The sequence below is a fragment of the Euprymna scolopes genome, chromosome 26 (assembly GCF_053919585.1).
Source record: "Euprymna scolopes isolate OS-2025 chromosome 26, ASM5391958v1, whole genome shotgun sequence".
Lineage (NCBI taxonomy): Eukaryota > Metazoa > Mollusca > Cephalopoda > Sepiida > Sepiolidae > Euprymna > Euprymna scolopes.
The window spans coordinates 5,474,134-5,490,933 of record NC_136507.1 but is presented as its reverse complement, the minus strand read 5'-3'; the positions used below and the strand labels follow the sequence as shown (position 1 = coordinate 5,490,933).

The 16,800-nt window shown below is 35.2% G+C and overlaps 1 protein-coding gene across 1 annotated transcript in view; it reads right to left on the bottom strand.

Moving 5' to 3' along the window:
• LOC145247905 (connector enhancer of kinase suppressor of ras 3-like) overlaps window positions 1-16,800 on the bottom strand; it is a 113,732-nt gene that overhangs the window by 65,109 nt on the left and 31,823 nt on the right. The window lies entirely within an intron of this gene.

Genomic DNA, 16,800 nt, shown 5'->3' with positions numbered 1-16,800 from the left:
GTATTGGGGGATTTGATAGAGTGTCTTACTTAAGGGGGCGGTTTGTCAAGACTTTGTTTATGTTGGACTTGAAGACGTCCAAGTTGTAGTCAGGTGGGAAACAGGCAAGCGGCAGAGAGTTCCACTGGCATGCAGTTCTAAGAAAGAAGCTTTGCTCATAGAATCTACGTTTGGATTTAGGCACAGATAAAGAGTGGGGAAAATTATTGACAGTAGTTTCAGCCAGATGGGTGTTTCTCGTGAAAGATTGGCGAGGGGGGGGGGGACGAGGGATTGGAGCTCAGACGAGCACCTGCCATGGAAATAACGACAAAACAAAGACGGGCTTGCAACGTCTCTTCTGTGGGAGAGAGGTTGCAGGGAAGAGAAAAGGTCATCCCCCACTAAACCATGAAGTCTATTTTGTATTATGTCAAAGCAGGATAGGCTGTTTTTAGCAGCTCCTGCCCAGATGTGGCAGCAGTACTCCATCCTTGGACGTACTTGGCTTTTATACAGATAGAGAATTGCATCAGTAGTGAGATATCTTCTGGAGCGGTAGAAGGATCCCACCATTTTCCCAGCGGCCCTGGCAACAGATTTGATGTACGTGTTCCATTTCAGATCAGGAGTAAAGGTCAAACCCAGAAGCTTGTCAAAACATGGAGCCTCCCCAAGACGAGAGCCATCCATTTCAATTGATGCCAGATGGGGATCAGAGCGTTGATGATGTAAAGATAGAAGCTTAGTTTTGGATGCATTAAAAGTGACCAGCCACTTCTTCCCCCATTGTACCACACGCTCAAGATCAGAGGAGAGAGAATTAGAGAGAACTTTGTCATTTACGGCCTTTGATGTGTTGCCATAGATGGTCGTGTCATCAGCATAGATGTCAACGAATGATTTAAGTATGTGTTTTGGGAGATCATTGATGTAGATCAGGAAGAGAGTTGGGCCCAGGATGTACCCTTGGAGGACGCCAGCATTAATACTGTGGGCCTCTGATTTCTGCCCATCAACCACTACTCTTATGAACCTATCAGAGAGAAATGATTTAATGATTGAGAAAACATTTCCAGTAATACCGAAGCTGGAGATCTTGTGAAGTAGGCCCTTATGCCATACCTTATCGAAGGCCTTCGATATGTCAAGAGCAATTGCCCTGGAAAGGAAACCTTTGTCAAGAGATTCACTAATCCTATATGATATAACCGTTAGCACATCTGTTGTAGATCTTGCAGAGCGGAAACCATATTGCATGTCACTAAGAAGGTTGTTTCTGTTGAGGTGGTTGACTACTCCTTTATTTAATATGGATTCCAACAACTTACTCATGACACACAGGAGAATTATTGGTCTGTACTGAGAGGGAGATGACTTTTCACCTGAATTCTTAAATACAGGGCATACTGATGAGGTTTTCCAGAGTGTTGGAAAGCACTTCTCCTTAAGGCAACACTTAAACAGTTTTGTAAGTATGGGGCAAGTTCTGGTTGGAGCTTTTTCAGCACTATAACTGGAATGCCGTCAGGGCCAGTTGCTTTACTGGAATCAAAGTTCTTGATTTGCTTGGCGACCTCACGCACAGATATTTTTATGTTACAGGAGCAAATACAGGGAGTTGATGGTCATTGTCGCATGGGGTAGAATTAGTTGCAAAGTTCTTGGCAAGTAGTCTGGCCTTGTCTGATGCTGACGAGATGACCTCAGGTCCATTGATGATAGTTGGGATAGAACGCACGCTTCTGTTCAAGATCCTGTTTGCTATTTGCCAGAACTGGTGGGAACCAAGCCACTGCTCAGCTACTTTGGATTTAACAGATTGAGCATATAGCTCTCTTGCATGTTTTATTACTCTTTTACAGTGGTTGCTGGCAGTCCTGAAAGCAGCTTTAGTCTCAGTACATCTATTACGTTGGTAGCTATGGAAAAAGTGATTTCTGTGCGCGATAGCAGTAGCACATTCAGGGGAGAACCATGGCTGGCTGTTAGGTTTTTCTTGGAATTTTTTGGATAGTATGAATCGGTCTTATGCCTACAATTAACCATTCAGTCAGGTCTGATACTATAGAGGACACATCCATTTTAAACATGGAATGCAGAGGTAGGTCAGATATGAATGTACGGAAGCTATCCCAGTCAGCCATAGAGTATCGATATACAGTACGGTGGAGAGGTACGTCTGAAGACTTATTACATTTCATTTTTATCTTAACTGATACAACGGAGTGGTCAGAGGATCCCAGAGGAGATAGAACGGAACATGAACACAGCTCAGGGGAAGTTGTGAGGAAAAGGTCTAGAAGGCTTGAATATTGACCGATAGTATCGGGCACACGGGGGGTTCATGATCAATCTGAGTGAGGTCATAGGCAATGACAAAATCATAACAAAACCTCCCCTCATCATCGGTTTTATTTGAGTGGGTCAGCCATTCCACATTATGGACATTGAAGTCATCGCAAATGTGAATGTTAGCCAAAGGATGAGCAGACAGGATGTGGTCAATTTTCTCAGATATGCTCTTAAAGATAGTAACCCCACTGTTGTGGGGGCGATAGAGGGTAAATATAAATGCAGTGGTGTAAGCTAGTGCAACCTGGAAGCACATATAAGGTAAATTAGGGTCTTCTCTGAAGATATCCCTACCATATGGAAAGCCATCTTTGATATAGGCACATATCCCATGCCCATGGCGATCTTGGGGGTTAGATTTAGATGTTAAGTTGGAGTATCCTTTAATTATGAATTAGTCTAGAGAAGTGGTTGGCTCTATGCCAATTTTACTTAGAAAGAATATGTCCGCTTTCGTCTCTTGTAATTGTGTTTCAACCTCTGGAAGGTTGGAACGTAGACCTCTGATGTTGGAGAAGGAGACCTGGCAGTAGGGGTCTACGTTGGAGGATGGGATTCTAGGTTTATTCGTGTTTCTTTTTTGGAGATTTGTCATGATTGTTGAGGTTTTGGGATTTGTGGAGCAGGTCGGTAGACTTGGTTAGAGCAGAACAGAGAGGGAAAATAAGAGAGAAAAAAAAGAAATTTTTTTTTTTTTTGTGGCACATAAGGTCAAGCTGTAACAATTACCCACTAGTATGGCATCGAGAGGCCCTACCAGAAACTACTGTATGGTCCAGAATCCATTCACCAAATGGCAATACAGCAGCCCCGGTACTTTGCACCTGCTGATAGGACAGCCTCCTCAGTGGTTAATCCAAGGTTCGGGTCCCTGACTATCAGGCGAGTAACGTCAGCCCAGATGAAACGTTTACCTCCAGCACCCTTACTAGTGACATGACCACAAGGATAGACATAGAAACAGAAATTTTCCGACATCTCAGGCTACTCTTTACAAAGTACTACCGACCTGGAAAGCAGCTTTTTCTTCACCCTTTGTCAGAAAAATCATTCATTGGAAATGAGGACTGAAGGACAAAAAAAGGAGAAGCGAGAGTTACTGGAGCTGCCGATAACACATCCACATGCATTATCTACTCTCCATTGGGGAAAATAAAAAAATAAAAATAAAAAAATAAAAATAAATAAATAAAAAATAAATAAATAAATTAAAAGGTGAGAAGGACTTATTAATATCTACTTAGTCTCCCCTCCCATATTAATGCATGGATACTTTTTGCCTTTATCCAGGTCGAGCTGGGATGTTAAACCATTCCAGCTCCACCCCTTAATAAATATGCTATAATGGAACTTTTATCAAATTGAAAAAGTCTGGTTATTTTTAACTCGTTTAAAAAGCTGGTTAAGAAGTAATACCTTTAGCTAGAAGTAATGCATACTTTAGAAGACAAAAAAAAAGCCGCGAGTTTTTGAGTTCAGATAATATGCAAATATAATTTGGGAAATGTTCAATTTCATGGGAGACTTTTTTTTTATCGTTTTAAATATAAGAAAAAGTATTGGTTAATAATAGTATTTTTGACAAAAAAGATTTAGGAGAAAGATAAGAAAACAAGACAAATATTCAGGATTAAAGTCAAACCTGTGATAAGGAAAAAGAGAAAAAAAATAAAAAAGTAAACATGTTAGTGTTTTTAGATTAGTAGGCTGCAAAAGTTACGAACAGAAAAGTTTCTTAGCTTTTGGTACCGTAGAGTTCGACTTAGCTTGGAAGCGATAGCTTAAAGAGGACAAATGCCAGCCAGCCAGTCAGTCTGCTTTTATGCCGATATTTAAAGGGTATGTTAGGTGGCGGTGGGGTCTTGGTGAGTTTTGTATTTTTATTTATTTCTTTTAAATTCAACATTGAATTATCTATCTAATGCCAGAATGTTCAACCACCCCATAATAAATATGCTATAATGGAACTTTTATCAAATTGAAAAAGTCTGGTTATTTTTAACTCGTTTAAAAATCTGGTTAAGAAGTAATACCTTTAGGGTTATGTATTAACTTTAGCTAGAAGTAATGCATAGTTTAGGAGAAAAAAAAAAGCTGCGTGTTTTTGAGTTCAGATAATATGCAAATATAATTTGGGAAATGTTCAATTTCATGGGAGACCTTTTTTTTTCTCGTTTTAAATATAAGAAAAAGTATTGGTTAATAATAGTATTTTTGACAAAAAGATTCAACAGCAGTGAGTGAAGAAGTGAAGCTGGAAATATTTAGAACATCGAAAGCATTTTCAGGTAAATTCCGACAAAAAAAAAAAAGAATTATAACATTCATGTGGGATGGTGTTACATCTTTTATAATTTCAAGAAAGACCCTTCCCTTTTCAAAAAGGAATACAAAACTACAGGAAAAATATCAGTAGGTATGAACTCACTAATGTTTAATGACATTCAAAGACTTATGCACTAAAAGTAAGCCTCAACAGGAAGTATGTCAGTGAAGAAATGAATCTGAGAATATTTAAAACATACATAGAAAGCATTATCATTATACAATTTAAAGCTATAGAAGCTGGCCAAGAAAGAGAAAACGAACATTTCAAAGGAAACTGCTAAAAGGAGTCATTCAACCGAATTGAACGAAAGACTTCTACAATGGCACTGAAACAAAACCATGAAACGTTGTTATACTTAAATAGAAGAAAACCATCAGAATGACCAAAGATGACATGGCTCGACCTAGTGATAAGGCACATAAAATCATTATCAGACTTTCACCTTGAAAATGACATGAACAAGATCATTAGTATTTTTGAAATTAGATGCTTTGACAGAAATGGCTGGAAATCTGTTTTTAAAAGCATGATTAGGTGAACAATATGCAGTAAAAAAAAAAATAAATAAATAAAATTTCCAAACAATGTAGTAATGGACCTTACCTTGGATTCCAAGCATTTTTCCCCATTTATTTGGTCATATTAAAAGTAAGGTGGAAAAACGGTATTTTTTAACTACTACTCAATTTTCGACGTTTCTTTAATAACTTTTAGAGGTTTCCAGTACGCTGAAAACGAATATCACATTTAAATTTGGAGTAGATAAGTAGTTTTCTAGATATTAAGACCTTTATTAACCAATGTAATCCCTTATGTTTTCACTGGCGACCATGTTTTTCCTAACTGAACAAGTATTAAAGTGCATGCTATAAAAACCCTCCCCATGTTAAGAATGGCAATAGCTACTGAAATTCATTAAGTGTAACATTGTCTTCATATCCAGAAAACTATTTGTCTGCCCCAAATTTGAATGTGATATTCATTTTCAGTATACCTGAAAACCTATAAAAGTCATCAATTTAAAGATAAGCGTTGAGTTGCAATTAAAGTAAAAAAAATTACTGGAGAAACACTAAGGAGAGAGGCAAACTTTTTCTAAATTTTTTTTAACAATGTTTCCAAGTTATAATTTATCGTTTATTTTCTTGACATAATATACACGACCGCACAAGGTATTTTTCACGATGAGTTGGTGAATGGACGCATTTAGAATCTTCGTTCCTAAAATCAAAAGAATCTTAGCAATAATGAAAACTTAGAAAATCTGCTGCAATTTTTTTCTGCGATCGAAAAAACTTTTAATATAAAATAGTGTAGCCGAGGTTGTGTTGACATATTTTGAGGCTGGGTTTGTATGCAAGAATATACGCTGTCATAGAGCCTTTGAGAACATTTTGAAAATAGCATCTAGAAGCGATCACCTAGAAGAGGAGACACGATTTTTTCTAAAGTAATGCGCATTTCAGACGAACGCTCTTCCCTGGGATATAGTTTAATCTCCAAAATGCAATCTAACTTTGGATTATACTCTTTGCTCATTTCCTTTGATGTTAACTGACAGTTCAAGAGTTACTGAAGATCAGCAAGGGGAAATAATCAAATACAGATGATAATGTCTATATTATATAAGTCACCAGACCTTAAAGAAGGGCGAGAATCTGTCTACCAGAAGTCCTGGCTATTGGTTGGACAGAGTCAGGCTAGCCAGTGTGGAGACTTCAGTTCATCAATATCAGTTGGATAGTTTTAATACTGATCTGATCAGTGTGCCGAGATCCACTCATCTTTGCAGCTGGTACTGCTATCCTCAGTAGGAAAAGAAACCTTTAAATATACACTATTGATTATGCTAAGATTATATCAACTCAAGTAAAAGTTATTAATTGCTAGCAACAGTGCTGTGACTTCATTTAGACGAGTCTTTTTGTTTCAGCATCACCAAGGTCAGTACGGTTATTAAACGGGTATTGGTTTGAGACAGGAGACAGACAACGAAGACACTCATAGACATAACCTCATCAGATGATATGAAAATATACCCATCCGCATGTTATACCATGACAACCAGCAATGCCATATAACACCAACTGACAGTATTCCGACGAGGTTAATCAGTTTTCTTATAAAATAATGTCAAAGCTAAAAGAAATAAAAAATGTCTCAAATTAAAAAGTAAAAATATAAAAATAAAAATTGAAAAACGTTTTTTGTTGTTTCTTTTTTGTTTTCTAGCAAAAAAACGAAAAAAAAACAAAAAACAAAAAAAACGTCTTTTTTATGAAAATAGATCGAAGGTGTGGAAGGTTGTTTAACTTGCTGTTTGTTTCTTCAATTCACCTAAATATTTGAAATCGATTCGGCTAACAGATTTTTGTTTGGTACTGATAATTATTTTTCCAGAGATTTTTAAAGTTGATTTATTTGGAGTTGAAGTCTGAATGAACTTTGTTGTTTTTCTTTTGTTTTTGTTTTCCAACAATTGTCACTAATTTATTTCATTTTTATTCTTTTTAGGGATTAACTTTGGTCTTTTATCTTTCAAATACAATCCAAATTTAAACAAACTAAAAAAAAAATAATTATGATAAGCCTCATTTAAAAAGCATAGGTCGTGTGGTTTCTGTCATTTTTATCTGTATATTTCATTTTCATTAACAATCAACCATGGGTAATATAACTTGTATTTACAGAATAGTTTTGATTGTATTTCAGTATTAGAAATAAATGTACATCTGCTGTAAAACAAAAAGCAAACAATCAACAATTGTTTACACGCGTTAATAACAGCAGATAAAAATTAAGAAACGGACTAAGCGCCTTGTCACCACTAAAATTATTTTTGCAGATTAAACGATCAAGTTTAGCACGACACTGTATCTGATGTCACAGAGACCTTCACTCATTTTGAAATCTAAACAAATCGTTTGGTTAATAAATTTATTTCTGTTGGTAATATACTCATTAGATTTTATTTTTTAACATTTTATTGCAAAAATATTTTTTGTAAAAAGTAAAATGATTGAGGATTTTTTAAAGGAAAATTGATTTGGAAAATACTTTCAGTTAAATATTATCAAAAAATCATCGTAAAACACTTCATTTTGTTAATAGTATTACAACAAATATACTTGTATTTGACTTTTATGAATCAAGGATTTTTTTTTTAATTTGAAAAAAAAAATGTATTTCTTTGGCAGACTAATCTATGGTTGGTTGGTTGGTTGGTTGGTTGTTTTATGGCATATCAACCTTTTTCAGGTTATTTAATGCCGAATCCAGTGATTTTGAAGAACAATTTTTTAATAGAATATATTTGGATTTTTTTTCAAGTCGGTTTCTATTTAACCCATAGTTGGAACCCTAACAGGTACTACCACTCCGGGTCAGAGTGGACCTGGGAGCAATGGCAATTAAAGGTTTGCTCCACACTCCCCAAAGCCTGCAAGCTGGGGCCTCACCATAGGATATAGTTTAAGGTCATATCCAGGACCAACTAATCTATGAAGAAAAGTTAATTGGATTTCCAAAGTTATACCGCTATAGCATTACATTTGACAAATCAATGTTTGATTCTATCTAGCCATTGAATTACAAAAATTTTCGGTCTGTGTTATTTACAAAAGAAATTGTAATCTAATCTATTGCATATTCGATCCGACCTGATTATTCTTTCAGTAATTTAAACAAACTCAAAAACTAATTACAAAAGGTTCACTATTATATTATTTACTATTATATATTATTTAATATTCAATCAAAACATTGCATTTGTTACAAATAAAAAATAAAAAATCGTTAGGTATGTATTTATTGAGATCTTTTACTTTATTAAGTATCAAATTGAAACATATATAAGCTTACTTAATCAGTTTCTATTTCCTGCTAAACACATAAACAAATACATCATGTTGGTGGATAGTGAACAGTCATTTTAATTTAGTATTTATGACTTGTTACATTCACATTTTCTTTTTGTACTGTTTCTAGCAAAGAATAGTCACATCTGTTATGCAGGATAGAACGATAAAATTGTCCCCCCTAAAGAAAACAACACCTTAAAACCTTTATTGAAAAAAATCAATTCAGGTAACTTGATTATGTAGTAGAGCTGACATTTATTCAATGTAGCCACCTTTAGCCACAATCACTGCCTCGATACGAGTCCAGAACTGGGAGCATGCCTTTTCCACAAGTGCTGGTGGGAGCTTGGCAAATACTCGGTGGATGGCGGTGATCAGGCTAGCTTCGGTGTTGTGGGAGGTCATGTTTGTGATGTTCTCGATATAGGACCAAACGAAGTAGTCCAGCAGGTTCAGGTCGGGGGAGGAGAGGGGGGTAGTGAGAGAAGGGTACTAAGTACATCTTCTGAATTCAAGCCTGGGCCTTTTTGGACTTGAGAGCCGGTGCAGAGTCCTACTGTCACACCTAGGGTCTGCCAGCGACCATCTGGGGATCACCACACTCTTCAGCACATCCAGGTACACTTTGGTGTTGACTTTCAAGCTGACATCAAAAGATGTGAGGAGCTATGATGTGGCCCTCACTTGGAACCACACCAAAGACTATAACTGTGGCCAGAAACTTTGTTTTCATCACCCTGGGCACGTCCCTGTTACTTGTGTCAATCCAGCGATGCACTTTGAGGATGTTGGCAGTGGTCCAGTTGTCATAAATTGAATTGGTAGAGAGCAGGAGCTGTACAGCGGCACATCTCCAATCTCATTCGTTGAACAATGTTTCACTTTCAGACATGATAGCAGGTTCCTATCGCCCTTGGGATTTGTACACAACTAGCCAACTCATAGATAGTCTGCAACAAAACAAAGAAAACCAGTTTTCATCAAGCGGAAATGGAATCATGTACTCTTTTCTAGGGCGACAATTTTATCGTTCCACCCTGTAATTATGTTTATAAATTGTTCTTTTTTACATTTTGTTGTCTTAATATTTGACCTCTAAGAATTCTGAAGTAATTTTGAGGGTTTCAAACTATTATTTGGATATAATTTTACTATCATTCATACACAAATGCAGTAGCATATAAACATTTGAAAATGTTTTTAATGTCTTTAAACTGTCTATTTGAAATTCGTATCAATACTTTTATACGGATTACAACATAATCAATTATGTTGCACTTTGATATTAATTTATACATAACTGACCAAACTACACCTTATTGATTAAATTTAAATTTCAAAAATGTAATTTATAATAAATAATAATTTATTTTAAAAAATGTGGAATAAAAATTTAAGTAACAATCTCCCGGGCAACGTCGGATAGTTACAATATATAAAATTAAATAATGAAAACTTTTTTTTTTTTTTTTAATGTCTGCTATGTTTAAAATTAATAAGATTCGATTTTATTTTATTTTAACAAAGACATTTTTTTAACATGCCGATTATGATATTGTTAATGCATTTAAACATGCTTTCGTTGCAAAAAGGTACTTTGTAATATTGTCCACACATATTTTTTAATATTTTTTAATATTTTTAATATTTTTTAATATTTTATTAATTACGAAGATGATGATGCTGTGGATGCTTGCATTTTTGTTCATTGATAAAATGTTTTGGAGCAATGCCAAAAACCATGATTTACTTACAAATAAATTGTTTTAGGTTACTTTTGAAAACCACTTATCTAAAAAAAAAAAAAAAAAAAAAAACTCTGCTGATACTGTTACTATTATAATATTATTTTTTCTTTTTGAAGTAATGACAAAACTCATGATTGAATCGCAAATAATTTTTACCACATATCATCAAAACAAACTTCATTTCAAATATGTATGATACTTCTTCAGTTACAACTATGCATACTACTACTACAAATAATAATTTGTTTTCTTTTCTACAACATTTATTTTGAATTGTCAACCACTTTTTAAAATCGATTATGATACTTCTACAATGGCCATCAATAATACTTATCTCCACTGCCTGTTTAATAAATAAAATTATTTAACTCTTTAATTGTAGTAATATTATTTTGTATTATTATTATTATTAACAATAATAATAATAATAATAATAATAATAATAAATTATTATGATGATGATGATGATGATGATGATGATGATGATGATGATGATGAAGAAGAAGAAGTGTACCGACCTTTCATTACATGGGAGTCATTAATTTCATTTGTATTATCTTTTTCATGATTTTTCTATAATTCAACTTACATATTTCCATTGAGGCATAAGTGGCTACTGTGAACTAAGAGGCAGATTTATAGGGAGGTGTTTTAAGTGTGGATTTGTACGGCCATATATTTGTTCACATTATATTTAAATTTCTGCATGATTTTACAGTAGTGGAAATATGGAGCAAGGAGGGAATTCCACGGTGAACGACTTAAAGAAAAAAAAACTTTTTTGTGTAGAAAGTTTTCTGGCATCTGCAGTGAAAGGATGGGACTTTGCCGCTTGTCAAGGAGTATTTACATTGGGTATACAAGTGCAGCACATTCCATAAAAGTACTTGTAAAACAAGCATAAGGTATGGGATAATGTAACATCTGTTTTTTGTTATGAGATCATCCTCCCAGGCATAACCTCTTCTTTACAATCTCATTTTTTTTCTTACATTTGTTAATTAATAATAAAAATTAAACAATTGAAATAAGTTGTAACCATTCAATATGACATGACTCTGTAATCTTTACAGCTACATACCTAGAAAACAGATCTGTTAAACCTGATAGTGATATGGGACAAGAGAAAAAGTGGCAACCCTAGTTGAAGTCAGTGTTCCTAATGAGAGGAAGAAGATAGCTAAAATCAAAATCTTATGTATGACATGAAAAGAAACTGGAATCTTAGGAAGATCTCCATTCCAGTAATCATAAGACTCTTGAAAAGGAATTTCAAAAATTAAATCAAATGCAAGAGAAATCCAAACATTTGTGCTTCAAGAGACGATTAGAATCATACAAAGATTTTTCGGTTTGAGTCTCTGAAAGGGAATGTTTGGTACCCAGTATGATGCCAAACTTTCCCAGCAAAAACGAAAGGATAAGAAAATTTAAAAAATAAAATGAAAAAGTATTTGTCCATTTTCAACATTATCTTCATTAAAAATGTTAAAAACTCATTGATTTCATTAGCAGTACTAGCAATAATATGTTCCCTCTACCACTTACCAATGGAGGACGTAATGCTAGGGAAGATGATCTCATTATTAAAAATACGATACTACCCCTCCCCCCGAATTAAGCCTTGAAAGAGAACATTACTCTGAAATAATATAGTAAAAAAACTCAAAAGATAGTATACTTTCAGCTTCAAACAAATAGCAAATCTCCATTCGTAGTACAAATACTTATATTTTGAATCAAATTTGTGTTTTATTTGCAATCATTAATTCAAAATAAAATCATTTGTTTCTTTTTTAGACTAAGATGATCTAACAAAAAAAAAAAAATGCATTACTGCATTGTGAATCTTCGTTTTTATTTACATTTGATAAGGTGTGGCTTTTAAATGACATCACTCGTGGCTACCATTAATTGGAGCACTGAAAACACTCTAGGTACCAAATTAATAAAATCTATAACTCATCATTAGCTTTCTAGCACTTTGTACGATGAGTAACACGTACACATAACATGTATCATGTGTGCTCACCCCCACCCCAACTTTGTTTTGGATTTCAAATATTGATCTCTCATCATGTCATAGCAGGAAATGACAACGCTTACTGCGAAATTCAAAACACTGTCACTGTATTCAGTGACTTAGGTTTTCTTAAATAGATTATTATGTGATAGAATGCATACGTGAAGAGTGGAACAGGAAAATGCAGCTATCGAAATGGCTACTAGTGCATGTAATGGAGTTACGTTGCATTAATAACCTTTTGTTGAGGAGCAAAGTGTAGTACGTGTTCTGATAATTTATCGTTTCTGTTGTCAGTGTATGAGAAATCTTTCTAAACTGAGACATTTTGTCCCTCTTTTTTAGGGTAGAGTAGGAGGGGTCTACATTACTCGCTCATTAAAAGCCGACCTTCTGTCTAACTCTGCATTCATTGGAGCCAAATAAATAAGAACCTTTGGCATGGCACGGATTCATCTAGTATCTTGGACTGAAAGTGTTTATGAAAATGACATTTTTTTTCTAGTTACAGATACATCAAATAATGTATACATTTTCTCCATCTCTCTTGAACACACGCCCAGTTTAATAATTCTAAACTAATAGTGACAATGTAAAGAAATGAAATATAAATTCTATTGTTTAGTTATGCAAACATCCACCAACGCATTTGATAATTCTATTCTAAAATTATTTATATTTATATATATGTGTGTGTGTGTGTGTGTGTGTGTGTGTGTGTGTGTGTGTGTGACCATGTCTGCCTATCTGTGCGTGATGAATAGTCTCTACCAAACTACTCCATCAATTTTGGGGCTACAAACTTAAAACTTGATATACGAGGGACGTGCAATAAGTAATGCCCCTGACCCACTTCCAGTTGTCTGAACCAGCTGAAATTTTGCATGTGCAATGATTTATATCTCTACGGGTTATGTGGCAAATTACAGCTCTGAACTAATTGTGGTTTCTGTTTTACAGGTGTTTGAACTGAGTCAGGTGTGAAATGGAGCCTGTTGAATGTCGAGCAGTGATCCGGTTTTTGTATTTGAAAGGACGCACACCACAGGAGACTTTTGATGAAAAGAAAGAAACTTATGGTGATAATGCCCCATCATATGACCTTGTAAAACGCTGGCATCGTGAATTCAAACATGGCCGGAAGTCTGTGGAAACAGCTCCCAAACCTGGTCGCTCCCCTTCTGCCATTGATGAGGCATTTGTCCGTCAAATTGAGGCTGCCATTTTGGAAGATCGGTGCATTACTATTCGCCAAATAGCCCAAGAGATCAAGATTAGTACAGGGTCTGTGGAAACTATCATTCATGACCATTTGCATATGCATAAGGTGTCTGCCAGATGGATTCCCAGGTTGCTCACACCATTCCAGAAGTGAGAACGCGTTGAGTGCTCAAGGATGAATTTGGAGATGTGCCAAGAAGATGAGTGAAAGTTTTTCAAAAGACTGATTACACAGGATGAAACCTGGATCCATCACTATGATCCAGAGACCAAAGCCCAGTCAATGCAGTGGAAGCACTTGGACTCACCATCTCCAAAGAAGGCAATGGTGCAGCCCTCCGCTGGAAGGTCATGCTCACAGTCTTCTGTGACCAGGACGGAGTAGTAATGACAGATTTCCTGGCAAAGGGTACCACAATTACAGAAGCCTATTATGCTTCACTTTTGAGGAAATTAAAGGAAGCTATTAAAATCAAGAGATGGGGCAAGATCAGCAAAGGTACCCTCCTTCTGCAAGACAACACTCCGGTCCACAACTCGCATGTCGCCAGATAAGAAGCACGGGTATGTGGTTATGAAATCCTCTCCCATCCTCCCTACTCTCCCTCTGATTTTCACCTCTTCCCAGCCATGAAGTTGTTTTTGAAAGGAAAGCGTTTCCCAGATGATGCAGCCTTGATTTCTGAAGTCACGTTGTAGTTGGAGGACCAACAAAAACGGTCTCTAGAGCTGCATCAAACGATCGGAGAAATGCATAACTCTGGGTGGTTCCTATGTAGAGAAAGACTAATAACTGTGCCAAGTTTCGTTGCTCTACTCCTATGGGAAATGGGTCAGGGGCATTACTTATTGCCCGCCCCCCCCCCGTATAGGGAATCTGGACCTATTGAACAAATTGGATTTTGCTTTTAGCCGATAAAAATAGTTGCTAAGGGATCAAAATTGATAAAAGTGGAACTAGGCAGGCGTAAGTCAACTTAAAGTGCTTTTGTATGCATGTACAAATATACATTTTTTTGTTAATGTTGGTTTATTTTTAGAGTTTCTGCTGGTGGCTACGATGGTAACGAATAATGCTAGCTGATAAGACCCAAGTTCTTTTTAAATCATTACTATATATTGGGTACAATATAATAATCAATAGAGTATTGGTTCTACAATAATAAATATGAAATTTGCATAAATTACAATATTATATTTTATGACTGGGCCATGCCAGGTGGCCACTACTATATATTGGGTTTAATATAATTTATATATGCATAAAAATGATCTTGTTTGTGTCTGAGGAAAAGGCTCTACCAAACTACTCTGCAAATTTTTGATCAACAGACTTGAAACTTTATATATAAGGTACTTGGTCCTGTGGAACAAATTTAATTTGGTTTATCGCTGGTAAAAATAGCTGCTAAGGGGTCAAAATAGAAAAACATCGGAAGTTGGCAGGCATATATCAAGTAAATATGTTATTTGTATGCATGCACAAATATACATTTATATCTTTAACAACGTTATTTTTTTTTAAAGTTTTTAAATGTGTATGGACTTAGATTAGACAGTAACGAATAAGGCTGGGGATTACATGTTTTGATTTCAATTCTAGCTGATGCCAGCCAAGACACATTTGGTTTTTAACTTCTGAAATCACTATAATATACAATAGAGTATTAGCTCTATAAATATGAAATCTCCATAAATCAAAATATCATATTTAAGCATATTTTACGACCAGGCAACACTGGGCAGCCACAACTATACACTGGGTACAAAAATATAATCAATAGGTTCATAGTACAAAATCTGCATAAATCAAAATATTATATTGAACCGTATTTTACAACCAGACAATGCCAGGTGGCTTGCTAGTACTAAAGAAACTGTACAGTGCAAAACAGCAAAATAAAGCAAAACAGCAAAATAAAGCAAAATGAGGAAAACAGTTTGAAAACGAGAGAAAAAGACAGGGATATGATTTTGAGAATAAACGTACACTTCATTAGACTGGTATTATTTGGATTCATCGACTACTGTTCTCATCTTGAGTGTGATTTTCACAACGTTTCGTGATATAACCTCCAACCTTCTTCAGGTGTATCTTGTCGAACTCGGGAATTTGGACGGAATTTCGAGCGGAACCCTTTATTTACTTCAAAAGGGGGTAGCGTGCTCTTGTTCCATCAGCCATGACTGGATAGAGGTCCTAAGTAATTCGCAAATGTATATTTCGGTCGCCCACACTGAGGATTGAACCTTCAACCTTCAGGAGAAGATCACTTTTTACAATTGATTTTTCTCAGTACTCTAACCACTGCGCCACGGGTCCTTGCGGACAATTCTAGTATGAATTTTAGGAGCCTTAAACCTATTTTTAAATATCACTAGTTATTACTATACATTAATGTATATCTATCTCTATACTTATTACTTGTATATATTAATGTTTTTACTTATTACTTGTATACATTATCGATTGTTTATAATTACTGGTTCCCATATCGTATTGAATTCTATACTAGGTCTGCTTAGCAGTTGGTTATTCCCCAGCATATGTGCTGCTTCTTTCAGTCGTCTTACTCTCCACCGTTCCTCTCTGTCTATAATTTTTACTTCATCCCATAATGGTAGATGGTTTCCCTTTTCTTTCCAGATATAGTCAGCTATACCTGACTTTTCAGTTTCTCCACGTACTACGGCTTTCCGATGTTCTTCTAACCGTACTTTCAATGGATGACACGTTTCACCTCTGTATAGTTTTCCACATTTACATGGGATTTCATATACATAGTTCTTAGTCATAATTTTTTTTTAGGGGGCTTGACTCTTACAAGCTGTTTCCGGAGAGTTGAATAACTCCTGAATACTGTCCTGATTTCATATGGCTTACATATTCATTGAAGCTTTTCAGACAAGCCCTTCATATATGGTATACAAACTGTGGTGAGTTTCTGAGTTGTGTCCTTTTGTGTTTGGTCCAGATTTCTTGGAGTTAATATTTCACAAACTCATCCTAGAGTTTTGGGTCTATTCTTAACCTACATTACTCAGGATCCTTGGATATACTTCATTTATGATCAAAAGAGGTAAAATAATATTGTGAGGTCTGTTTGCACCTGACATAAGAAAGAAAGACGACTTTTTACTTTATAATTATATTTTTAAAAAAATGATAAAAAAAAATAAAAAGATTAAAATCTTAATATGAAATTGAAGATCAATTTCCTCATTCAATTCTCAAGCTAATTATGGTAAAAAAATATTCTAATATTCATTCACTTCAGGTCCTCA